This window comes from Octopus sinensis, linkage group LG6 (genome assembly GCF_006345805.1).
Source record: "Octopus sinensis linkage group LG6, ASM634580v1, whole genome shotgun sequence".
NCBI lineage: Eukaryota > Metazoa > Mollusca > Cephalopoda > Octopoda > Octopodidae > Octopus > Octopus sinensis.
In genome coordinates, this window is record NC_043002.1 from 10,166,064 (window position 1) to 10,193,455 (window position 27,392).

At 34.7% G+C, this 27,392-nt stretch overlaps 2 non-coding genes across 2 annotated transcripts; both read left to right on the top strand.

Moving 5' to 3' along the window:
- Window positions 1-15,686: 15,686 nt before the first annotated feature.
- Window positions 15,687-15,793, top strand: LOC115213598. Its single transcript, XR_003881841.1, has one exon. It is a non-coding gene; the product is annotated as a U6 spliceosomal RNA (small nuclear RNA).
- A 1,090-nt stretch (window positions 15,794-16,883) lies between these two features.
- On the top strand, window positions 16,884-16,990 carry LOC115213599. The gene has a single exon (XR_003881842.1). It is a non-coding gene; the product is annotated as a U6 spliceosomal RNA (small nuclear RNA).
- The last annotated feature ends 10,402 nt before the right edge of the window (window positions 16,991-27,392 follow it).

The following is a 27,392-nucleotide window of genomic DNA, read 5'->3' on the forward strand; positions in this document are numbered from 1 at the left end:
TCCGTTCTGTTGCTGCTTCAAATCAGCGACTGTTGCAGGTTTCATAGCGTACATTTTTGTCTTTTAGGTACCTCCCCCACCCAAATGTCTATTAGTGTGAGGTCTGGTGAACGCAGAGTGTATTTAAAGAAACTCCATCATCCAATCAACCTGTTTAGAAAGATCACATCAAGAAAGGATCTAACATCGCGATGTTAGTGTGGGGTGCCACATCTTGCTGAAAATAAAACTCCTCATCTTCAAAGTCCTCTATAATGCGTAGCACAAACGACTTTTACAGCAAGTTCAAGTAAACAGGACCAGTCACAGTAGCGTTAATTTAATCAACTTGATGATAAGCGACTGTACACTGTAACTATTGGTAAATTAACATGGTGTTCCATCATAACATGCGGATTCTCAGGTTCCCAGTAAGTGCAACTGTGGCGGTTCATTGAACCATTTAATTTGAATGTGGCCTCATCACTTCCCACATTCTTTGTTGGAAAGTGTGCATTTTCTACACATCGTACCAAGTACCACTCGCCATACTGCACTATTATATTTATACACATACATATATAGAGCGTATGAGCCAAAAAATGTAAACATCTTAAAAGCCATTCCTTACGCTGCTTCATATAGATGTACAGGCGCCATTTTTCGTCGTTAATAACGATCTGGTAAAGAAGTCATTGCTTGTGTCCACGAGTCGAGCGGTAAGGAGCAAACAAACCAGCGGAGATTGTTGAGTTTTTATGTTGTCACTTAAAGCATGTGGAACCCATGCCCCATACTTCTGAACCTTTCCCATCGAGTGAAGATGCCTCTCTATAGTAGAGTGGGAGCATTCCATTTTCTTTGCCAGTTCCCTTGTCGTTTGACGAGAATGTTCGTGCAAAAGTTGGTTTAATCGCTCTTCATCGAATTCAACTGGACGGCCAGAACGAGGAGCGTTTTGAGGTCAAAATGTCCATATTTCAACCTGGCATACCAATCACGAGCGGTTCTTTCAGCTATGGCACCCTCTCCATACACAGCACAAATGTTGCAAGCAGTTTTTGCGGCCTTAGAACCTTGATTAAAAACAAAAAGAAGAATGTGTCGAAAATGCTCGCTTTTTTTAACTTGACATTCCATTTTAATGATTTGAAAATAAACAAAAATTAACTAAAATTAACTAGAAAAAAAACAAAACAATACAAAATAGATTCCAAAATGATTAAAAAATAGAATTCTCGAAAAAAAGATTCCAAAATAAAGAAAAACAGCGGGAACTAAGTTACCAACACAATAGATAGATAGACAGACAGACAGATAAATATATAGATAGATAGATAGATAGATAGATAGATAGATAGATAGATAGATAGATAGATAGACAGACAGGCAGACAGACAGATAGATAGGCACGCAACATGTTAAATTTTGAGATGACTCACTATAGAAGAAACGTCGTTTGGCTCAAAGGAACGGAGCTACGTGTGAAAGGTCCAAGTAAAGAGTGCTATAAAAGAAACCATTGTGGGTTAAAATGAAGATAATGTTGCATGTAAATTCAGTTAAGCTTGTTATATACACAAATATACGTAAAGAAACAGACACACAAACACTCATATACACACATGCAGTACCACGTGCACACACACGTATCTATATACAAGGATATAAAATATACTGAGGGTATGTATAAATTGAAAATATTTCACCAACTGACATTCATACAGCGATGTCATCTCGCAGCCTTAGTCGTGTACAAACAATTTGTTTTATTGTCTAATGAATAAATAAATAATAAACTAATTTTCTTTCTTGTATTAATATATATCAGAACATTTGTGATTTGAGTCAGTGTATGTCAAATCTTGAAATTTTCTTTTTAATGTAGCATACAGAAGTAATTTGTGAAAAAATTTTACGAAATTGGAGATAGGGATTCAAACCACAAAGGTCCTTATATCGTATGATGCGGCTGAATAATGTATAAATTAATATAGGTATAAAGGCTTGTTCATCAGGTCATAATAAATAAATAAATGCACTCTTTTAAAGCCTAGCTAGGCTCATGGGCCCGGTTTCCCGGTTTCTATGGCGTATGTGTTCCCTAGCTGGACGGGACGCCAGTCCATCGCAGCGTTACTCATTTTTGCCAGCTGAGGGGACTGGAGCAACGGACTGAAGCTGAGTGGACTGAAGTGTTTTGCTCAAGAACAGAACGCGACGCCCGGTCCAGGTATCGAAACCACAATCTTATAATCCTGATGCTGACACCCTAACAACTAAGCCACGCGGTGTCACTCATCAGGTCATAGAATATCATAATTATCTTTGTTTCATCGCTTCAGTACATATATATGTATAAAAAGTAGAAAAATCTACATTCAAACACTGATATGTGGAAGGCAATAAGCAGTAAAATAAAAGAAACGCTTCACAATAGAAGTGGAGAAGGAGATTTAACAAGATATTGAAAATTAAACAGTGAATGTGCGCGGTGGAAGAATTGAAGATATATATATATATATATATATATGTGGTGTGTGTGTGAATATATATATATATATATATATATATATATATATATAATATATATATATATATATATATATATATATATATATATATATGTATATATATATATATATATAGGGAGCGTTTACGAAAAAAAAAAGACGAAGACAGGTGGCGTACAAAACAAACAGATGTATTAGTATAACGCTCAGGAATAGAAAAAGTATTTTACATTTCGAGCCTACGCTCTTCTACAGAAAGGGACACGGAAAAAACAAGGAGAGAAAAAATGTGTGTAGTGGCTAACGATCTATCATAGCGCATATAATATATATATATATATATATATATATATATATATATATTATATATATATATATATTATATATATATAGGGAACATTATATATTTATCATTGATAACCTAGAAGTAAAAACTAATCGAGAAGAGAAAATTCGGAACTATAGAAAGCTTTGTAAATATTTTCTTTATGAAACAAAGCGATTGATGTGAAAGGGACAAGAAAGATATTGCAAGTAGAAATAAATAAATGTGAAAAATTAGGATGGAAAGAGAGAAGACTGGGCATGAGCAATATTAGTTCGTAATGAAGATGTAATCATTAAAATATATAAGTTAAAGGAGCAAAAGAAATATCTGTATGATTCCTCACCATTATGTTGCTTCTTGATAGCTGTTAGCATTTACCCACCTGATAAAAATATTGGACTGTTTATATAATCGACTTGACCACATGGAATACAACGACCATTTAAATTTCAATCAAATTTAGAGACTAACAATATCTATAAAAAATTTAATTGTGCATTTTATATATATGTAACTGTATTATACCAATGATCATACATTTCTCAATATTATCTTAACTAATGTATGGCAATAGTTTTTTTTATTAGTTTAAAATATTACAATACCTTTCATCTAAAATACGAATATATATTTTATACACTCGTAATGTATTACTTATTACCAATTGGATTCACTGAATTCCAACTATACATCACACACGTCTGATTTCGTTTGGTTCACTATGTGGTTCGTTGACTGATACATGAAGTTGTTTTCTATGAGTATCACCGGATTTGTTTAATACATATATTCACCATTATTTATATAAGGATACATATATATATAAGATATATATAATATATATATATAATATAATATAGGATAAAATGGCCAGCATATTAAAAAATACCTTTAAAGGTTAAATTTATAAACAACTTATAAACAAGGGCAGAAGAAAAAATTCTAATGCCAAATATGCTGAAAATAGACAAATTGTCAATAACCCATAAATTTATTACTATAAGCACGCATGCTTATTGTGATAGATTATATGGTTGTTGACGATTTGTCTATTTTAGGCATATTTGGCATTAGAAATTTTTTCTTTTAACCTTGTTTATAAGTTATATATATATATATATATATAATATATATATATATATATAATATTATATATATATAATATATATATATATTATATATATATATGAGTAGAAATATGTTACGAAAAGAAAATATAAAATATAAGATATAAGATACACGTGGAAATGCAAGGGTAAAATATGAAAAACAACGAAAATGCGCATTGCAAATAGAAAAAGGCTGTTTATGACAGGTAACGACAAATATATACATTTAGATTGACTGAGGTAGTAACACGAGTAATAAAAGTCATTAATATGAGATGATTATAAGATAATAATATATATATATATATATATATATATATATATATATATAATATATATATATATATATATATATTATAGTGAATTGAAGAAATGGAGTTGAACGAAGATTGAACAGAAATCCTTTTATTGCATTCTACACGTGTTTCGAAAGCCACAATTTACCAAATTCCGATTGAATAAGGAGACCATATTGTGTCTTTCTCTTCAGGAAGAAATAGGAATTCCGTTGGCAAAACAAAAACAGAGCAGAGGCGCAGCAAAACAAATCGAACGAGGAGGCTCCTAAGAGCCCATGGCCAAACTGTTTATCAATGTATGTTGAAATCGGGTGGTGGGTGCGTTGAAGATTTTTACAGGTCAGGCAGCGGTCAATCCGGTGGGTGAGAGCACGGGGTGCGTAGATGTTCTTTGTGACCGAGACTAAGGTTCTGACTATTTTAAGAATATTAGGTGTATTATATGGGGCGAGCCAAAATCTACTTAGAAACATGTGTGTGTGAACTGTTCTATATAGAACATATATATATGCCAAATATGTCTCCTTATTCAATCGGAATTTGGTAAATTGTGGCTTTCGAAACACGTGTAGAATGCAATAAAAGGATTTCTGTTCAATCTTCGTTCAACTCCATTTCTTCAATTCACTAATAATATTAAAATTCAATTATCCGCACCAACGCACGGTTGCAACACCATATGGTTGTACCTCCAACCGTGCTTTCTTCTGCTGTGATTTTTGCTACCAAGGTATCGGTTAAACTTTTGATTAATCTGCAACAAGATTATTCATCTTTCTATTTCACCAAATATATATATATATATATATATAAGAGTAATGGAAAATGGAGGCAAACGCACAAGATAGTATTTAAATCATTTATTTATATCACCACATCACATACATTTGTCTCGAATGATCCATTAAAATAAATTCGAGAGGAAGAAAAATGTGGAAACTTGTATCAATCTTACGATGGAGGAGATTATAAACAACAGTGCTCATTAATAAACCATTTTTACAGATGTAAGGAACGACCTTTACAGCAAGTGCAAGTAAGCCATTTTTACAGATGTAAGGAACTATATATATATGACATATAATATATAATATATATGGAAAACAAAGGATGAAAGGCAAAGTCGACCTCGGCGGAATTTGAACTCAGAACGTAACGGCAGACGAAATACGGCTACGCATTTCGCCCGGCGTGCTAACGTTTCTGCCAGTTCGCCGCCTTGTTTATTTACAATACCTTGTTACATTTATTAAGTAACAGAACGTGAAGGACCACGGCTTTTAGCAACAGTAAGATTTATATATTCATGTGACTCTCATTCGTGGTTTCACTCTTCACTCTTTATATTTCCCTCTTTCTCTTTTTCTCTCTCTCTCGCAGTCTTATTTCTATCTCTAGACGTTCTCCGTTCACCTTTTTTCCCATCTTCATTCCTCCCCTACTTTTCTTTCTGTCGCTTTCTCTCTCTCACTCTTGCCCTCTTTTTTCTCTGCCTGTGCTGACACGTGACCCATGGCCTACCATTCCTTCTCTCCCTTTTTCAAACCAGTCGCGTTGTTGACCGCTACTGAATACTCTCCCTCCCACTGTCTCGCTATTTGTTGCTTTCTAATGCTTTAGGAAGCGTCATAACCCTACCCACTATTCTTCGCTTTTTGAGCGTAAGACTATATTTTGCTGGTTTCTTGTTTGTTTCCACTTTGCCCATAGTCTTCAACTACATTCACTCTCCTATGTCCACTCTGTATTGTTTTGTTTGCCTTCGGCCCTATATTCTCCGTTGCTTTCGCGGGCATTAGCAGCATGGGGAATTTCTCAATCTTATAGTTGAAGTTGCAAATACACAGTGAATACATCTGGCCTTAGACTTTATATCATCAGGGTGGAGAGATAAAAATCTAAATTTCCATGTGAGGAGACAGGGAAACTTTTTGGATAGTATGGGTGAAGAGGAAGGCGAGTATTAGGGGGAGGATGATGTAGGTAGCGCGAGTGGGGTGAGGGGAAGTTGGAAGCAAGAATGTGCAGACAGAGATACCAGGGTTAGTACAGCAAAATGGAGCTGTGAGTAATCAAGATATTGGGAGAATTACAGTGGAAAATGAAGGGCTGAGATGGGAGGTATTTGAAGATCTGACGTTGTAGAGTTTGAGAACAGATGTTACCAGTCATACATACGCTCACACACACACGCGTGGGTGTGTACATATATATATAATTAAAAGGCGGCGAACTGGCAGAAACGGTAGCACGCCGGGCGAAATGCGAAGCCGTATTTCGTCTGCCGTTACGTTCTGAGTTCAAATTCCGCCGAGGTCGACTTTGCCTTTCATCCTTTCGAATTCGATAAATTAAGTACCATTTACGCATTGGGGTCGATGTAATCGACTAAATCCCTTTGTCTGTCCTTGTTTGTCCCCTCTGTGTTTAGCCCCTTGTGGGTAGTAAGGAAATATATATATATATATATATATATATATATACATGTATACACACTATCACACACACACACACACACACACACATACACACACACACACACACACACACACACACATATATATACAGAATTGTTTATCCAGAATTTCACAGTTCCAATCTTCGTTTTCGAAAAAAAAATGAAACAAGAAGCATTTAATAAAACCCTCCAGAGAGGGAAATAAAAAGTAAGAACGTGAGTCGAGTATGCAAATAAATTTTTAAATATGTTGAATAGATTCACAAATGTCAAAGGAGCTACTTCAAAGACAAAATCAAGAAAACCAAACAAATAATTATCATAGTTTTGTTAGAAAAAGTTAAGTACCTTATACTCTGGTATTATAAAATATTACTCCATTATTAAAGAAAGGGCAATGGGAAATGAAAGGAAGAGAAAAAATGAATAACAGGTTGTAAAATGAGAACTTGCTCACCAATAATTGAACTTCACAATTTTCAATTCCGAAAATTAGAATGAAGTATATAATATAAGTACGAAACAGTTTGAAAGAAAATAAAACATAAAGAAGATTGGAAATGAAAGCTATACAATGTGAGAATGTACAAGGCTTTTCATTGAACATTTTTCAATGACAGTCGCCATTTATCTCTGTATTTTCGAAATTTATGGAGTAGCTATTGTGTTATATACATAAAGATTATAAGTCCCTTATGCAATCTGCTCATTTTTGTCGACAATAAAAGTTTACTCCTTAACATAAAGATGACATATACGCTCATTTCTCTTGTTACTATATGGTAATAATGAATATACATAAGAAAGTTATGCACCAAGTTATATGTAACATGCTGTCGCAAGAAACTTTTCATCTCCAGATATAAGTGGAAAGACCAGTAGAATATTTACTGTTCGCCTTCAATAACTATTTTTGGTTTGAGTAAACTTATGACTTCAATTTATAAGCAAATACTTCTATCTTCGCTCTTAGAGAACCACAACATAATGATACATTGGCACTGTGTAAAAATAAACAGGCAAAGCTGCCCTACTAAGTCATAAGCGTTTGTAAAGTTGTGTGTATATAAGGCCAGGATATTGTTTCATTTATTTGATGTTTGATTAAAAATGCATCTGATCATGCTTTTTATGTTTTCGTTATTCGAATATGGTAAACTAATTACTTTTTGATTCCCCAAGTATGTTTCGACGATCGAGTAATACCTTTCTAGGTAACATTCACCTATATATAAAGATTTTTTTCTCTCTCTCTGCATATATATATATATATATATATTATATATATATATATATATATACACATAGTATATATATATATATATTATATATATATATATATATATATATATATATATATATATATATATATATATATATATATATATAATATATAATTATAATAGGATTAGCTCGTATACGAGTAGGTATATATTTGTAAAAAATGAAGTTCGAAAATGCTGCTATATTATACAAATTTTAATTTTTATATATATATTATAACATGTTTCAGTTCCTGAAATGAACCTTATCAAAAAAGTTATATATAAAAAAAGATAGTTCATACTATCAAATATAAGAAATTCATTTATATACACAATGGAGTCAGACATCATAAAGTTCATATATAGTTTGAAGTGAGTTCGTTCATGCTATATGTTTAAAGTGTATGATGCAGTGGTTCGTGGTGGTGATATATAAAAAATAGATCAAAGTGGTGGAATGCAGTCAATATAAAAAATTGATGTTCCTGAAAGAGCGAGGAATTCATTTTTACCTTGAGCAACTGTGATGACTAATGGTGGGTGTTCGCTGGATGATTCTGGCGAATCTTGTGAATTGTTCGGGTTTTATAACACCTGTTAGATGGTCAGTCCAGCGTAGCGTGACGTCATCAACGTTTTGACCAATCGTTTCGTTAGGTGGCTTAGTGAAGCAGAACGGGACGTCATCAACATTCTGACCAATCGTGATCTATCGCTGTATTATAACTGCCTCTTGTCTGTATCCTGTTTTGACCAATCGTTTCGTTAGGTGGCTTAGTCAAGCAGAACGGGACGTCATCAAAATTCTGACCAATCACGACTTATAGCTGTATTAGATCTGCCACTTGTCTGTATCTTGTTAGATGACTAGTCAAGCAGAAAAGGACGTCATCAATATTCTGGACTGACCCGAACAATTCACAAGATTCGCCAGAATCATCCAGCGAACACCCACCATTAGTCATCACAGTTGCTCAAGGTAAAAATGAATTCCTCGCTCTTTCAGGAACATCAATTTTTTATATTGACTGCATTCCACCACTTTGATCTATTTTTTATATATCACCACCACGAACCACTGCATCATACACTTTAAACATATAGCATGAACGAACTCACTTCAAACTATATATGAACTTTATGATGTCTGACTCCATTGTGTATTATAAATGAATTTCTTATATTTGATAGTATGAACTATCTTTTTTTATATATAACTTTTTTTGATAAGGTTCATTTCAGGAACTGAAACATGTTATAATGTATATATAAAAATTAAAAATTGTATAATATAGCAGCATTTTCGAACTTCATTTTTTACAAATATATATATATATATATATATATACATATATATATATACATATGTATGTATATATATATATATATATATATATATATAATATAATATATATATATAATATATATATATATATAATAATATATATACATACAACATATATATATATATACATACATATATATATATATATATATTATATATATATATATATATATATATATATATATATATATATTATATATATATATGTATGTATGTATGTATGTGTACTGCGGCATCTTAAAGCATTATACAGGCAGGCTGTCCGAGATAATATGCAGCTTAATGTTGCAAAATTTCAAATGCACCACAGATTAGATATTCAGGACCTGAGAGCATCACAGACAATTAGACATTTCCAAGATATCAACAGTGTAAAGACAGTTGGCAGGATGGATACTAAGGTCCATCAGGACGAGACACTAAGATAATCGTTGGCTCCACGGAACACATTTGTTCTCAGACCCTTGCACTATTGCTCTTAGCTGTTATCACCGCATATTGTCAAAGTAACAAGGGAGCTTGAAGCAATCCAACGCTGCTATAGTAAGCCGTTTGCATCTGTGCAACTGATGAAGTGCTGGTAGAGGCTGAAAGAGCGACGGTTTTACCTCTTGAAGGAAATTCTTATAGCGGTAGTAACTAACTACGGCTTAAAGAGTGGTAAAAATTCTCGTAGTGGATGCCATGGTGCTGTACCAAGGCATTGGTCACTCCATCTAAAGCAAGGTACAGTTACTGCAACAGTTTGGGTTTCATCACCTCTAACATCATAGCAATAATAAATAAAATCATGTACTATTCTGCTGTAGGACCTAATAAATTCGTCGCTAGAGTCGTGAAGGCATGTAGACATCGAATTGCGACCCCTCAAACCAATCTCTAGAGAAATTATTTACACCCGGGCTATGTACCGAAATACTTCCTATCTTAAACTGTTATGCCGAATTTGAAAATGGGAAACAGGTCTCTTACAGATAGATATTGTCAAATCTCACTCATAAATGTTTTTGAAAGAGTAGTGAGATAAAGTCCAAGTCCAATCATTCATCGAAAACATTTAGACAACCTACGTAGGAACGAATTATAAGAAGTTGTGTTTATCGGAATTTCTTGGATATATAACTTAACATAAATCTGTCTCAGTCAAAGAGTTACCCAGGCCATGTCTAATTTAACTGCACCACCTGATAGGAGCTATTAAGTCATTTTTAAGAGACATTTAGTGATACCATGGCCCATTCAAGAAAGGAGTAGTTGCCTGAGATGAGCCCATGTAAATGTAATTTATCTGCTATCCCTTGAAGAAATTTATCCAGGTTTTGTTTGAGGCGAATCGAATCCTTTTCTCTGATTTGATTTTGGATAAATTTAAATAGAGTAGGGCCTGTGGAACGAAATTAATCGTATTGTAGTGAATTTTTGTGTTATGTGTATTGGATGAATTCTGAATCTGATGTTAAGTTCGTTTCGGTACCTCCGGCGTTATATACTTCGCATTGTGCAAATGATATAGAGCTCGCGGAAAAGATGGAAGGTATGGATCTTCTGTAACCGTGATCAGTCGTGATTTTATGTATTCTTTTATGAACTCTCTCTTGAGATACTAAATTCTCGTGTGTGTTGACACATGGTGCGGCCATACAAAGGAGAAGATTACATCTAGCTTTCTGAGCTGGGAAATCCAGAGGGAAGGATGCCATTGATGATTTTCTGTCGTTGAGAACCATCTGTATATATTCTTAATTTTCTGGGTTTCATGACGCTTGAGATGTCATCTATAAGAACATGTGGTCTGCTCACCAGGAAATAATCCAGTGCAGTAGTTTTCCAAGGGTTCCATTTCTAATATTTGAAAATTATGGAGCGAGGATTTTTTTGTCGACTCAGAAGCACTCTTTACTGAAGGTAAGATATATGACATCAGAATACGAATGTGATACCAAAGCTTCGAGGATATCATTGATGTGATGTACATGCTGGCTCTCCCGGAAGCCCTTTATCCCACTACTCTTTCAAAAACATTTATGAGTGAGATTTGACAATATCTATCTGTAAGAGACCTGTTTCCCATTTTCAAATTCGGCATAACAGTTTAAGATAGGAAGTATTTCGGTACATAGCCCGGGTGTAAATAATTTCTCTAGAGATTGGTTAGAGGGGTCGCAATTCGATGTCTACATGCCTTCACGACACTAGCGACGAATCTATTAGGTCCTACAGCAGAATAGTACATGATTTTATTTATTGTTGCTATGATGTTAGAGGCGATGAAAGTTCTGTCCAAGATAATATCCTTGAGTCAATATCCTTGAGATCGCTAAAGACAGAGTAGTAATGTTTGTGAAGATCTTCCACCATTTTTGGTTGAGAAATTTTCTGTGAAAGAATGTCTCCGTTCAATTCTCTCTGGTAGTGTTTAAATTAGGTAAAAAAAATAAGATGATGAAGATTTAGTAATCTATGTTGGGGTTGTAAACAAAGGAGAAACATTTAAATTAAATGAATAAAGCCCTGACATGTTCATGGTCTAATTTTTGTTCGAAGGATAACTGCATGCAACGATGTAGATGTAGATTCTTACATATTAAGAAAATTTGAAGAGGACCAAAAATTAAATCTACAAGCGGTAGTAGAGGAATTCCATATTAGCATAAATTTAAGACATGACGCAGATAAGACTGAAGAAAAACATTGGTCTCATATATATGCGAACGGATGAGAGATCATCCCTACGATTGTTGGCATAGGAATAAAACATTTTCGGGAACTGTTTTTATTTTTGATTATTCAATTTTCGTCAGCAGCCCATTCTATTGTCTATGTAGGTTTTCATTCTGAACTGCAGATACTGTTTTTCCAACTCAAGCCTTTTATTGTTGAATGCGGTTGCTGTTGGCGGTTGTATTTTAATTGGTTGATTTCTATAATGTATTTTGATTCTCCAGATAAGCGTTTTACTCTCTTGGAAGCCTGTTTCTATCATTGTTTAAGATTTCATATAAATAATTGAGAAAAATCGCTATTCCTCTTATAGTTTACTCTGTGCGATCTCCAAGGGTAATGATTGTTTTTTACTTTCACTTTGGTATCAATGGAATGGTGTTTAATTGGGTTACCCTAGAGGATGAAGAATGGGATGTAGTAAGTTATTTCAGCAATCCAGCTCACTATGTATAGAATCTTGTTATTGTGAACATTGAATGGGTATGTATAATTATGTTCCAATAGATGGGAACCCTGAAGACTTCAGTGAATCATACATACATAACGCCATGTTCCATTTCCTAGAATTACAACCAATATTCATGGAAAATACCTCCCTACGATCTTAATTAAATAATACAATGCATTATATGTCCCCAGATGGAATTTGCTAATTGGGGCTTCGTCCCTATCGCCAAATGATTTTGTATTCTTTTGTCCAAATTTTCTTACATTTCCTGTGTTATTTGTCGCGTTATATATCGGTCATGAATTGCTGCGAGCTGGCAGAATCGTTAGCACGCCGGGCGAAATGCTTAGTGTTATTTCGTCTATCTTTACGTTCTGAGTTCAAATTCCGGCGAGGTCGTATTTCATCATTTCGGAGTCGCTAAATTAAGTAACAGTTGCGTACTGGGGTCGATATAATTGACTGCGACCCCAATACAAAGTTCCTAGCCTTGTGCTTAGAGCAGAAAAGTACATATCTGTCAAGAATTTTTGTTAAACGCTAATTGTAAAACTAACAATGAACGTGTCATTGAAAACCTCGAACCAATTTCTATTATTGCTATAAATCAGAAATTCATGTAGAGAATGTATGTTTACGGTTTCCATATACCACATGCGGCGGCTAAACTCATACTCTAAAGCAAGTTTTGCAACACAAGTTAATTTCAGTCTGTCAAAAGATTTTCAGCTCTCATTCAGAATTTGGAGGTAAGTTACATCATATTGTAAATGTTTGTTTTCCTGGGGATGAAAAAAGAAAGGATGCAGTGTGTCATCTCAACAATCATCATCATCATCATTGTTCGACCGTGGTCGAGACAATGGAATTTACCATGCTACGCCAGACTTCACGGTCCATCATAGCATTACGGAGGTCCTGTTGCTGGATGCCTGTATTCCTGGAGATTACATCAGGGTCGGAGAGTGTGCGCCCTCTGGTATTGCGAGTAGATGGCTTCCAGAGGAGAAGAGTAGAAATTACCTCTTTTTCAGCTCTACAACAATGTCCAGCAAACTGGACTCTCCTACCTTTCACAAGAGATGACACAGGTGGTAGTTTCCCCATATATTTGCATTTTGGTTGGATGGCGCTTCCACGAGAGATTTTGTATTTGTACAAGCTGTATGAAAATTTGCTTCCCATGTATGAATCTTACATTTTAGCAATTGAATGGGGAGGTGAAATTATGTTTCCGTGGATAGGAAGCCCGAGTACTTTAGTGAATCACTCATTCATAACGTCATGTTCCACCTGCTAGATTTACAACCAAGAATCATGTAAAATACCACCCTACTATCTTAAATAGATAATACTTCATATTATATGATCCCAGATGGAATTTGCTATAGTTACAACAAATATTCACGGAAAAATATCTACCTAAAATCTTAAACATAATACATTGGATTATATGTTCCCATATGGAATTTCCTAATTGGGCCATCGCTCTCATTACCAAATGATTTTGAATTCTTTTGTCCTAATTTTCTTACATTTCCTGTGTTATTTGTCGAGTTGTATGTCGCTCATAAATTAGTGCTGAACGCCAGTAGTAAAACTAACAATGAACATTGCATTGCAAACCTAAAACCTATTTGTATTTTAACTATAAATCAGAAATTCATGCAGCGAATGCATGTTTACGGTTTCCATACACCACATACGGCGGCTGCATGTTACATAAACTCAAACTCAGATAAAAGTTTGCAACACTTGTTAATTTCATTTTGTCAAAGTATTTTCAGATCTCATTCAGAAATTCGAGGTACGTTACATATCTAGCAGCAAATTGTGAATTGATTATTTTTCATTTTGTTTATAAAATGTGTCGTAAAGTACTATTATAATTAATCCCAACACATATGGCTCTAATATTAATTACCTTTCGTTTTGAATATAAACATCTTTTAATTGTTTTACAATTTCATCACATCAATAATATCGAATCTATTTCGCCTGAAATTCCACTCGAAGTCAAATGTGGAATACGTTTTTCAAATAATTATTATCGTTGTTTAATTTAAATGAGGGATTAACAAAAAGGTCTATGATCAAAATATATTCTATTCCTGGACGACAGATCTACATTTTTTCAGTCATAATCTTTCCTTTATGATTTATGAATTAACGTACGATATTGGGGAGGCTTGTTTGATATTTCTAGCATGTCCAGCAAAACGTGTAGGCTCTCTAATTTACATCCTGATACTGAAAATTCATGTCTTTGAAAATAGTTTTTTTCTGTTAGAATCATGCGCGACTCATGCATTTCTTTTCTAACCTTTCCTGCAAGAGATTGAACAAGGGATTCGCGTTTATTAATTTATTTATTTATTGGTACTGAAATGGAACTGGGGGCTATTGAAAACCGACACGTGAGACAAAAGAGCTGTGCATGCAATCTGTCGAAATATGTGTGACTGGGAAATTCTCTATCAGAATGATGCTGATTCGAATCATTATGTCGCTATTATATTTTGTTCTTATACGTTTAATTGAGATTTTCGAATCAATGTAGTTAATTACTAGCGCAAAAATATAGTAAACTAAAATTTGATTTATTTGATGAAATTTCAGAATTTTTTTCACACATCTACGACCTACTCTCTCACACCTAGTTTACTTTGCTTCGAATATAATACTTTTCATTTGAATTAATCCTTATGCATATGGACGTATACATATGTATATATATATATATATATATATATATATATATATATATATATATATAATATATATATATATATATATATATATATATAATAATAACTTAATTAGTCTATCTGTATAGATGTTTTATATGTGTGTGTGTTAATATATCAATATGTGTAACTGCAATTGTAACTGTTTATAAAGTTAATCCTGTGGTGTTAATAACCGATGCTAAAAAGACCTTAAATTCCAGAAAAAAAAGTACCTCAAATCTCAGGATATTTATCTAATAAGATGAACACTATGGCAGTTCTGTGTTTTCACAACGAAGGTACAAAATAATAAGCATTTGAGAAATTTGAGTGTCGATTACATTAACCCCAGTGAGAAACTGGTATTTATTATATTTACTGCGAAAAGATGAGAGGCGAAAACAATTTGAACTGTCGGAAGAAATGCTGTCTATCATATTGTCCGGCTCCTAAAGACATTTTCGTATCGCTATCTTAAAGTTAATTTGCGTACTTACTTCGAGAGTACTTATACTAAAATTGAAACGCTGTACAGACAATTATCGTGATTTCTGCGTAAGAAAGATACCCATATTCGTGAAGCTTTCCATATTTTCTTTCAATTTTCCTCTGTACCCACAGTCCAATGTCTCAAAACATGTAAAGGAATAAAAGCATAAGTCTGGTATCGGAGAGAAAAAGCAAGAACTATGATTACACTTCGAGCAGGTCTTTGATGTAAGGCAAAATAATTTTCGACGATTAATGAATCTGGTGCCCTTCCAGAAAATAAGGACATCAGAGATTCCCCAAGAAATGTGTTACCAACAAGGATATCAAATTCATCCTTTTCACCAAAAGTGGTAACCATTTCATGTTTCAATGATTATTTAGTGTGACACTATGATTAACATAGGCGCAGGTATTGATTTGGAACCATTTTGTTCCAGGCTCGGTCCCATTGCATGTAACATCGACTAAACCCACGGGCCAAGCATTGACTTATAAGAGAATTTTGTGGATGGAAACTGTAAAAAATCCCATTTTCTCTCCTTGGTTCTTTCTGTGTTGCTGGGTGTGGAAGAGCGTAGGCTCGAAACGTTAAAGACTTTTTCACTTTCCGAGCGTTATACAAATACATCTGTCTGTTGTCTACGCCACCTGTCTTCGTCTTTTGTCTTTTTGTGAATTCCCCGCCTATATATATATATATATATATATATATATATAGATATATATATATATATATATATATATATATATATATATATATATATATATATATATATATATATAATAACTTAATTAGTCTATCTGTATAGATGTTTTATATGTGTGTGTGTTAATATATCAATATGTGTAACTGCAATTGTAACTGTTTATAAAGTTAATCCTGTGGTGTTAATAACCGATGCTAAAAAGACCTTAAATTCCAGAAAAAAAAGTACCTCAAATCTCAGGATATTTATCTAATAAGATGAACACTATGGCAGTTCTGTGTTTTCACAACGAAGGTACAAAATTAATAAGCATTTGAGAAATTTGAGTGTCGATTACATTAACCCCAGTGAGAAACTGGTATTTATTATATTTACTGCGAAAAGATGAGAGGCGAAAACAAATTTGAACTGTCGGAAGAAATGCTGTCTATCATATTGTCCGGCTCCTAAAGACATTTTCGTATCGCTATCTTTAAAGTTAATTTGCGTACTTACTTCGAGAGTACTTATACTAAAATTGAAACGCTGTACAGACAATTATCGTGATTTCTGCGTAAGAAAGATACCCATATTCGTGAAGCTTTCCATATTTTCTTTCAATTTTCCTCTGTACCCACAGTCCAATGTCTCAAAACATGTAAAGGAATAAAAGCATAAGTCTGGTATCGGAGAGAAAAAGCAAGAACTATGATTACACTTCGAGCAGGTCTTGATGTAAGGCAAAATAATTTTCGACGATTAATGAATCTGGTGCCCTTCCAGAAAATAAGGACATCAGAGATTCCCCAAGAAATGTGTTACCAACAAGGATATCAAATTCATCCTTTTCACCAAAAGTGGTAACCATTTCATGTTTCAATGATTATTTAGTGTGACACTATGATTAACATAGGCGCAGGTATTGATTTGGAACCATTTTGTTCCAGGCTCGGTCCCATTGCATGTAACATCGACTAAACCCACGGGCCAAGCATTGACTTATAAGAGAATTTTGTGGATGGAAACTGTAAAAAATCCCATTTTCTCTCCTTGGTTCTTTCTGTGTTGCTGGGTGTGGAAGAGCGTAGGCTCGAAACGTTAAAGACTTTTTCACTTTCCGAGCGTTATACAAATACATCTGTCTGTTGTCTACGCCACCTGTCTTCGTCTTTTGTCTTTTTGTGAATTCCCCGCCTATATATATATATATATATATATATATATATGTGTGTGTGTGTGTGTGTGTGGGGGGGTGTGTGTGTGTGTGTGTGTGTGTGTGTGTGTGTGTGTGTATGTGTGTGTGTGTGTGTTTGTTTGTGTGTGTGTGTTTGTTTGTTTGTGTGGGTGTACATATATATATATATATATATATAGATTGATAGATATGCGGTGGGCGAGTCGTAAGTTTGCGTTTATATCTGAGTTTGCACCCACAACACCAGCACCATTGGCAACTGGTGTTGCTTTGACCAAGACCACTCAACGTAGTGGTTCGGTCGAACGGATGGAAAGAATATACACCGGGCTTGAAAATAATACGTTTTGTCTTAGAAAATATCTCCTAACCACTCCAAGGCGGTGCTCCAGCGTCACCAACCTTCATGAAACAAGTAAGACGTAATACCTATTTCTTTACTACCCACAAGGGGCTAAACACAGAAGGGACAAACAAGGACATACATAGGTATTAAGTCGATTACATCGACCCCAGTGCGTAACTGGTACTTAATTTATCGACCCCGAAAGGATGAAAGGCAAAGTCGACCTCGGCGGAATTTGAACTCAGAACGTAGCGGCAGACGAAATACCGCTAAGCATTTCGCCCGGCGCGCTAACGTTTCTGCCAGCTCGCCGTATTTAAAAGCTCTAATTTTTACTCAGTTGCATACAGAGGTAGTTTCAGTGTCTTCTACATCTCCGAAACGATTTTAGAATATTACTTCAGTGCTCATAAGAAAGTGTAAAAGCTTTTTCACATGTGAGACACATGTGTGAGTGAAAAATACAATATTCAAGTAGATCTATTTTTCATTGGGAGAAAAATCAAAATGTATTTTATTGTTTCCAACGCAGTTATCTTGATGCCGTGTATTCAGTAACGTCAATTTGTTGCCTAGTTCTTTATCATAAGAATCCGTAAGGCGGCGTGCTGACAGAAACGTTAGCACGCCGGGCGAAATGCTTAGCAGTATTTCGTCTGCCGCTACGTTCTGAGTTCAAATTCCGCCGAGGTCGACTTTGCCTTTCATCCTTTCGGGGTCGATAAATTAAGGACCAGTTACGCACTGGGGTCAATGTAACCGACTTAATCCGTTTGTCTGTCCTTGTTTGTCCCCTCTGTGTTTAGCCCCTTGTGGGTAGTAAAGAAATAGGTATTTCGTCTGCCGCTACGTTCTGAGTTCAAATTCCGCCGAGGTCGACTTTGCCTTTCATCCTTTCGGGGTCGATAAATTAAGGACCAGTTACGCACTGGGGTGGATATAATCGACTTAATCCGTTTTTGTGTCCTTGTTTGTCATCTCTGTGTTTAGCCCCTTGTGGGTAGTAAAGAAATAGGTATTTTGTATATCGCTACATTCTGAGTTTAAATTCGTCCGAGATCGACTCTGCTTTTCAACCTTTCAGGGTGGATTAAATAAGTAACAGATGTGTACTAGGGTCGGCGTAATCGATTTAATCTCTTCGCCAAAATTTCAGGCCTTGTGCCTACAATACAAAAGCGTATTATATCAATCTAAGGTGGCTTTGTGGCAGAAACGTTAGCACAACGTACAAAATGCTTAGCAGCATTTTGAGCCATCTTAACGTTCTGACTTCATTTTCAACTTTGCTTTTCATCCATTTGGGATTCATGAAATAAGGACCACTTGAGCAAATAATCGACTTGTCTCCCCCACAACATTTCTGGCCTTCAACTTATTTTATAACAACAGTTAACGCAATAAAACCAAATACTTATGCGCGCTTTGTATTCAAGGTTTCTTTTAGACACTTCCCATTCTTAACTTTCTACTGTAATCTGTGTTTTCATTTTCTTTGTCTTGAATTCTAATTTTCTTTCTTGTCTGGAGAGTTATATTATGTTTTGTTGTAATTTATGGATTCATTTATTGTATTTATGGTCGGCTGTCTTGTGCTACATTCTTTTTTCAATGAAATGTTATAATTTCGTTACATTTCGAAGCGAATTACATTGTCAAAAAATAAGCAGCATCTGAATGCTGTAGCTCCCTTTCTAAAAGTTTCTTCAATTGTACGTTTACAAGAAAGGGATATCAATATTTTTTTGTATCGTGGATTCAGTTACAATGTTTTTCAATGGCTTGTAACAGGCTGCCTTTGTTGTGCAAAGCCGAAGGTTTTGTATTATTTCCATTACGTACTCCACTGTGAATTGTAACTTTTGAACCAATTAGAATGCCTGAGTGTCCAGGTCGCCATTATTGCGACGAAAATTTTGACACAAATAATAAATGCTTTATTAAAATTAAGAGTCTTAGTGTGTTTTTGGAATGGTAAATATGTGGCTTCCAGGTGATGTTGATTTAGATTCATCACAATGTCTCATGTCAAATCACTTTCGCAAATATGTCTCCAATGTTTCATTTAAATTTTGAGTATATTGCCACTGGGCTAAACAAGATTTAATATAAATTACTAAGCGAAGTAGACATTCTGTTCTTTATTCTGGAACACGCGGCTCTAAACAAAGTATTTTACGCGATTCTATATATCATGCACAGCGCTATAACTTCCCTCAACATCAGTACAATACCCCGGTATTCCGGGTAGGCCACTGTGACATACTTCTGTATTTTATACGGAATAATCGAGTCGACCCCTAAATGTTAATATTGTTTAAATGATCGACTTTTCGTAGGAATTACAGCAGCAACAATATTAAAGAAATACGGAATATAATGAGATACTTTATTTGTGCTTCTTTACTAACAGATGTATGCATTACCGGTAACGTTGTTCCTCCTTCTAAATCTTCCCAAAGGTGTTACGAATCTTCCAGCAGGTAAGCTCCAATATTCTTAAGTCTTCATCTTTGATAATGAACATGATGAGTATATAAGATCCTGATATACTCCCATTTAAAGCCTCCATGTCTTCTTTCCATGTAGCATGCAAAATAATTTTTCGTCATATTCATGAAAACTTCACCCTTCTTAGTTACAGGTCGGTCAACGTCTTATATTACTGGACCTTTCAAGTAAAAATTGTTAACTTATCGATCCCCATCATCTAAAGTTCTATTACAGAATTAACATGTACAATTATCAACAAAATATTCTGGATTAAAACATTAACCTTCGTTCTTTTGCGTAAATAGCACGTTTTAATGAGAAATATTTAAGGAAAATGAATGAAAATACGAAGCGAAATTGAAAGGAAAATAATATAAAAATTCACTCAGACGATACTGATATAGTCGAAAAATTTAAAGTTACAGATTTGTCTACTAAATACTATATTTGTCTGGAAATTAATTATCTCGCTTTTCTAGATGCCGTTCGCTAATCATCCGGCACCCTTAATGCCCAAATTTGCTTCAGCTTCTTATCGGTCTCTTGGTTAGCAACAAAGACAACTAGGGAACAAGAAATCCCTACTGATTTCCGAGGCATTTGTCTACCTATCGTCACGCTGTCTCAATTGTGTTGTTTTGGGGGCGTATCCCGCCTCCAAAAATTGTGAAAGTTTTTTTGAAAAATTTCTGAATTTTTACCAATTTGTGGCGTTTTTTATATTTGAAGCGGTATTTCTGCTGCTCTATCGCTGTTCACTTTCGGAGTACCTTTTGGAGTACCTGTTGGCCAGGAGTTCAGGTCGGCTGGAATTGTGTGTTGCCGTATTTTGAACTGTCTTCCTTCTTTCTTTTTCTCTTCTTTGTCTTTCTGCCCTTCTTAGTCTTCCTTCGAACTGTTTTTTGACTTTGTTTGGACTTTTGTTATCTCTTTTTTGAACTGTTTTCTGAACTTTATCTTCAAAGTATGGCGAAGAAATTGAACACTGCATTGGAGTGGGAAATCATCCCACCCAAGCAATGGCTAAAAAACTTAGGGAAAGAACGCTGTCTTTCCTAAGATAGATATAGAAAAAGAGTTGGCAGAGTATCTGCCAACTATTAAATTTATTTCCAGGGGTGCTAAATATGCAAGGGTGTGGTTGACATTTGACACCCCTGAGGTGGTTCGCAAATTGTTTCTTCCCACATATTGTGGGAGGAAATTAACAAGAACTTGGGTCTGTGGGCTGCCACCGGGCATTGAACAGGAATAGATAGAGAACACTATCCGCCGGGGCCTGGGTGGCAGCGGGCCCAAGCTTTTAAACGTGAAATTGCTGCCGGCGGCTGATTGGGTGGGGTCAAAAGTAGTTTTGAACCTATGGACCCAATCAGCTTCTAAAGATCTGGTATTTCCAGATTTTTTGAAAATGACCGGAAGGGAGGGAAGATCAGCCGGATAAAGCGGGAGAACCACTCCCTTCCGTAGCACAAGGGAGAAAAAAAAGAAGAATGGGACAGTGCCGGCGGTTCGTAGTACATTGCCGGCATGTCTCGAAAGCTCGTCGGTGGAATTTGTGCCACCGACGGAGGAAACTGTGGCCTTTCCCATTATGATAAAGGATAATTTTGTGATCTTCTTTTATAAGGGAGGGGCTGTACAGAGCTTTGTCAAGAAGCTAGAGGGCTGAAGGTGGGGTCCTGTCCTGTACTGAAGACCCGGATTGGCCTCCACAGTTACTTGCGGAGGTCATAATGGGAAATGTGATGGACTCATTTCCCAAGGACCAATAGAGTTATGCTTTCTGGGGCTCCGGCTTAGAACTGCAGGATTGCCTGCGGAGACATATTACCTGGTCGGAAAGGTAAAACACCTTATTGCCTCGATTTGAAATTGAATTTTTATTTTTTGGTAAGAGGCTCAGCGCCTCAATTTGTAAGGACGATTGCGTCCATTTTTTGAACTGTGGTAAGAGGTTTAATACCTCATTTTGTGTTGTTGAAAAAACCCAGAGAACTATGTTTTTGAGAAGCAGCAATCGGCGGGCGTTTTCTGCTTCTCCTGCCAACCCTTTTTTTCATTCCATTATCATTGTGCCTTTGTCCAGTCCACAGCTACATCTTTGTAAGGCTGCATAGCCAATTTTATGAAAGGCAACCAGAGGAATATTTTGTCCGCTCTGCTGGCCTCAGATCTCGAGACTTTTCGTCATTCACACACTTATGAAACTCCCTGAGTTCTAGTAATCTTATATCATAATTAAAGGAATTTAATTTAAGCAGAATTTATACTAGACTACATTTGCTAAACCACTGAGCCATATCGTGAAAAATGAAACTAACCTGTCTTTTCAGCCACTATAAATGAACTTCTTTAACAGGTTGTCCAGTATGTTACTATCATAGAAGTTGCTTTTGTGGTGACAAGGATACTCGTATACGTCCATTGGAAAAATGTAAAGTGATAACATGTATGAACACAGTAACGAAAACTATGAGAAACTGTAAGTAAAAATTAGTAATTGAAATATATTTTCTTCTCATTTTGCATAACAGACAAGTCATGTAATGTTTTCTTTTTAATGTGTAAATACTTACATTTTCTACATTTATTAGTGAGAATATTGTAATTTTGTTTCGTAAACTTTTCTAACATATAGAGAATTAATTATGGATGTAAGTGGATAAAGTGACTATACTCTTTTACTTGTTTCAGTCATTTGACTGCGGCCATGCTGGAGCACCGCCTTTAATCGAGCAACTCGACCCCGGGACTTATTCTTTTGTAAGCCCAGTACTTATTCTATCGGTCTCTTTTGCCGAACCGCTAAGTAACGGGGACATAAACACACCAGCATCGGCTGTCAAGCAATGCTAGGGGGACAAACACAGACACACAAACATAGACATGCATACAAATATATACATATATACGACGGCTTCTTTCAGTTTCCGTCTACCAATTCCACTCACAAGGCTTTGGTCGGCCCGAGGCTATAGTAGAAGACACCTGCCCAAGGTGCCACGCAGTGGGACTGAACCCGGAACCATGTGGTTCGTAAGCAAGCTCTTTACCACACAGCCACTCCTACGCCTACAAATATAGTAATTTTGTTTCGTAAACTTTTCTAACATATAGAGAATTAATTATGGATGTAAGTGGATAAAGTGACCATGAGGAGAAAAAATGTAGAAACCTTTCTACAAAATTGTTTTTCAGAATCTATAACTGTGCAAAGCCTCTGATGGAATGAAACACTCATAACTGCAGTGATGTTCTGTTCAAAATAGGCGAAAGCTGCATATGCAAAACAGTTGATGGTGGAAATCGTCCAATGAAGGAAGATGCTTAACATTCGATTAAAATTTAGGTATTCTCGAGGTGGTCATTAAGCTCTGCAGTAATTTTGGGAGCTGTAATTTTGTGATCCTTTCTAACAATTCGCGCAAGAATCCGAAGATTCCTATCTGAAAGTCTTGGTTTCCTTCCGGAATTTTGTTTCTCAAAGGCTGTCATTACTTTTGAGACAGTACTACTTGATACACCGAATATCTCGGTTGTTTTCGCCAGGCTAGCGCCTGCCATACGTGCTGTGGCGATTTCACCTATTTGAAAGTCTATCAGTTTTTAATGAATTTTAATAACCTTTTTCTGATGATATGTGAAAAGAAACAGTAATTTTAGCAAAACATATTAAGCTTAAGCAACCCCAATAATAAATAAAAAAATATAAAAATAAACAAACTTTTGACGCTTTAATAAACATTTCAAAATTATGATGCTATGATGTTAGGTGCTTCCTTTATTTTGTCCAACACCTGTATATATATATATATATATAATATATATATATATATTAAATTAGAGATAAAACCACTATTAGGCAAATCAAACAGTGAAAAACATAAGCCAATACATAAAATTAATTTAAAAATATAAAAGTTAAAAATTAAAAAATTATTTAAATAATTTAAACTTATAAATTTTAAATATATATATACAAATATATATGTATATTTTTATATTTATATATTATTATATTAATTAATTAATGAATTAATTTATTTATTTTTGTGTGTGTGTATATATATGTATTAATAATTGCATTTTCTTCAGATTGTACATACACTGGAGGAGTATGTTTCATCGAAGATTTATATTGGTTTGGTAAGTTTGACTTTAAATGTGAGACAATTTACTGCAGAGTACCACCAGGCGGGAACACAAAGGATTCACTGTATGATCGGAGTAAGTTGGTTCGTCAAATTTATTTCCCCGTAATTCCTGATAAATTAACATGGTGTGACGTTTAATTTAATTTGAATGTGGCCTCATCACTTCACACAACCTTTGTTGGACTTCAACTGCTTTTTCACGATTCCAGCAGCATTTTAGAATGAATTTCCTTTCTTCAAGGCATAGGTTTGTTGCTGTCATTAATTCCAATGGATCTAATCTGGAAATTAAAAAAAAATCAATTGATTTATCAGATGCTAAAGCGTCTGTATACATTTTCTGGGGCACCCTGTATATATATATATATATATATATATCCATATCTATCTATCTATCTATCTATCTATCTATCTATCTATCTATCTATCTATCTATCTATCTATCTATCTATCTATCAATATCTATCTATCTATCTATCTATCTATCTATCTATCTATCTATCTATCTATCTATCTATCTATCTATCTATCTATCTATCTATCTATCTATCTATCTATCTATCTATCTATCTATCTATCTATCTATCTATCTATACACACACACACATATACATATGCATATATAAAGGGTTCGTAAAACAGGAATGGAAGGCTAAACATTTTCATGATAACATAATCCATAAAATTTGTCCTCCTAATTCCTCAGATCTCAATCTACTGGACTGTTACTTGTGGAGCGTTGTTGAGAGAGAGAGAGAGAGAGGAGAGAGAGAGAGAGAGAGAGAGAGAGAGAGAGGGGTCAATGAACATGCCCATAACAACAAAGATCCTATGAGAGTTGGCATAGTCAGAGTAATATCCAAAAGGAACCAGGACCACTTGATTTTAACATGGAGCTGATTTAGGTCTCATATAAAAGCAGTTGTTGAAGATGAAGGTGGCTTTAGTGAATAACGCTATAGAAAACACGGTTCATTTTTATCATCATAGTAAATTTTGATAAATAAAGTTATCTGTTATAATATATTTGTTTTTTTATATAAACAGAAATCTGTCCTCACATATCTTAGGCACCCTGTAAATACAAAGATACATACATACATACATACATACATACACACACACACACACACACACACACACACACACATACACACACACACACATATATATATATATATATAAAATAGTAAAAAGTGAAAAAACTACAGAAGGCTTGTTTTAAAAGGTTAAAATATATATATTTGAGTCAATATGTCTGAAGAATATTATAAATTTTTTTCTTACAATGACATAGTTTAGAAGAAATGACCGGTTTCCCGTTCAGCTTTTCAAATTTCTTGCATCGTTATGTTCTCAACTCTTCTCAACATAAACATAACGATAACTCTTCTCAACATAAACATAACGATGTAAGAAATTTGAAAAGCTGAACGGGAAACCGGTCATTTCTTCTAAACTATGTCATTGTAAGAAAAAAATTTATAACATTCTTCAGACAATTGACTCAAATATATATTTTTTTAACCTTTTAAAACAAGCCTTCTGTAGTTTTTTCACTTTTTACTATTTTATATATATTCAACAACGTGCTTTCACAAACCAACTTCTCATCTATATATATATATATATATATAATATATATATATATATATATATATATATATAGTGATGAATTATATGGTTATGGACGATGTGTCTAGTTTCGGCATATTTGGCATTGGAAATTTTTTCTTTTGCCCCTGTTTATAAGTTGTTTATAAATTTAACCTTTAACGGTATTTTTAATATGCTGGCCATCCTATATTATGCTATCCTATATTATTATATATATATATATATATTATATATATATATATATATATATAAATGTATGTGTGTGTGTATACACACATACGCGTTGGACAAAATAATGGAATCAACTTAAAATTTCAAACATATTTATTTCGATATGGTTCTACCGCTTTTGGTAGTAATTACAGCTGGAATTCTACGAGGTATGGACTCAAACAAAGTTTGAATTGTTTCCGATGGAAGTTTTACCCATTCTTCAGCTAAAACAGTCTCCGGTTCTTGTAGTGATGATGGTGGAGGATATAGACTCCTTACTTGATTTTCTAAAATTCACCATAAATTTTCAATAATATTGAGGGCTGGGCGCTGTGGTGGTCAGATAGAATGTTCTTGGCGCTATTCATTAAAAACTTTATCTGTGTGAATTAGTGCATTGTCATCCTGATAGATTGCGTTTTCCCCCGGAAACTGTACCGCAACTATAGGATGACTTGATTTGATAAAAGGCTTCAATAGACTTAATTATTAATTCTGCTATAAACGGAAAACATTGAGCCGGCAGTTTTCCAAGATATAGCCCCCACCGCCAGATAATCACAGATCCTCCTCCATGTTTAACAGTTGGAAGAAGGCAGTCTGGGTCAAATGCTTCTTTTTGTTGTCTCCACACGTATACTCGGCAGGTGGTCGGAAATAGGTTAAAGGATGACTCGTCCGAGGAAATAACATTTTCCCACTGCTCTAGGGAAACGCCAAACAATTTGATGCAACAAACATTTCGGCTATTTTCGTTAGGCTAGCGCCTGCCATACGAGCATCAATTGTTTGACCTCTTTGTAAGTCCGATAGACCTGTCATTTTAATGAATTTTTAATTGCCTTTTTCAGAAGTTATCTGAAAAGAAACAGCAATTTTAGTAGAACATATTAAGCAACACTAATGATAAATCAAAAACCATGAAAAGGAACAATCATTTAACGGTTTTCTAGATATTTCAAATTTCTGATGCTATGATGCTGGGTGCTTCCATTA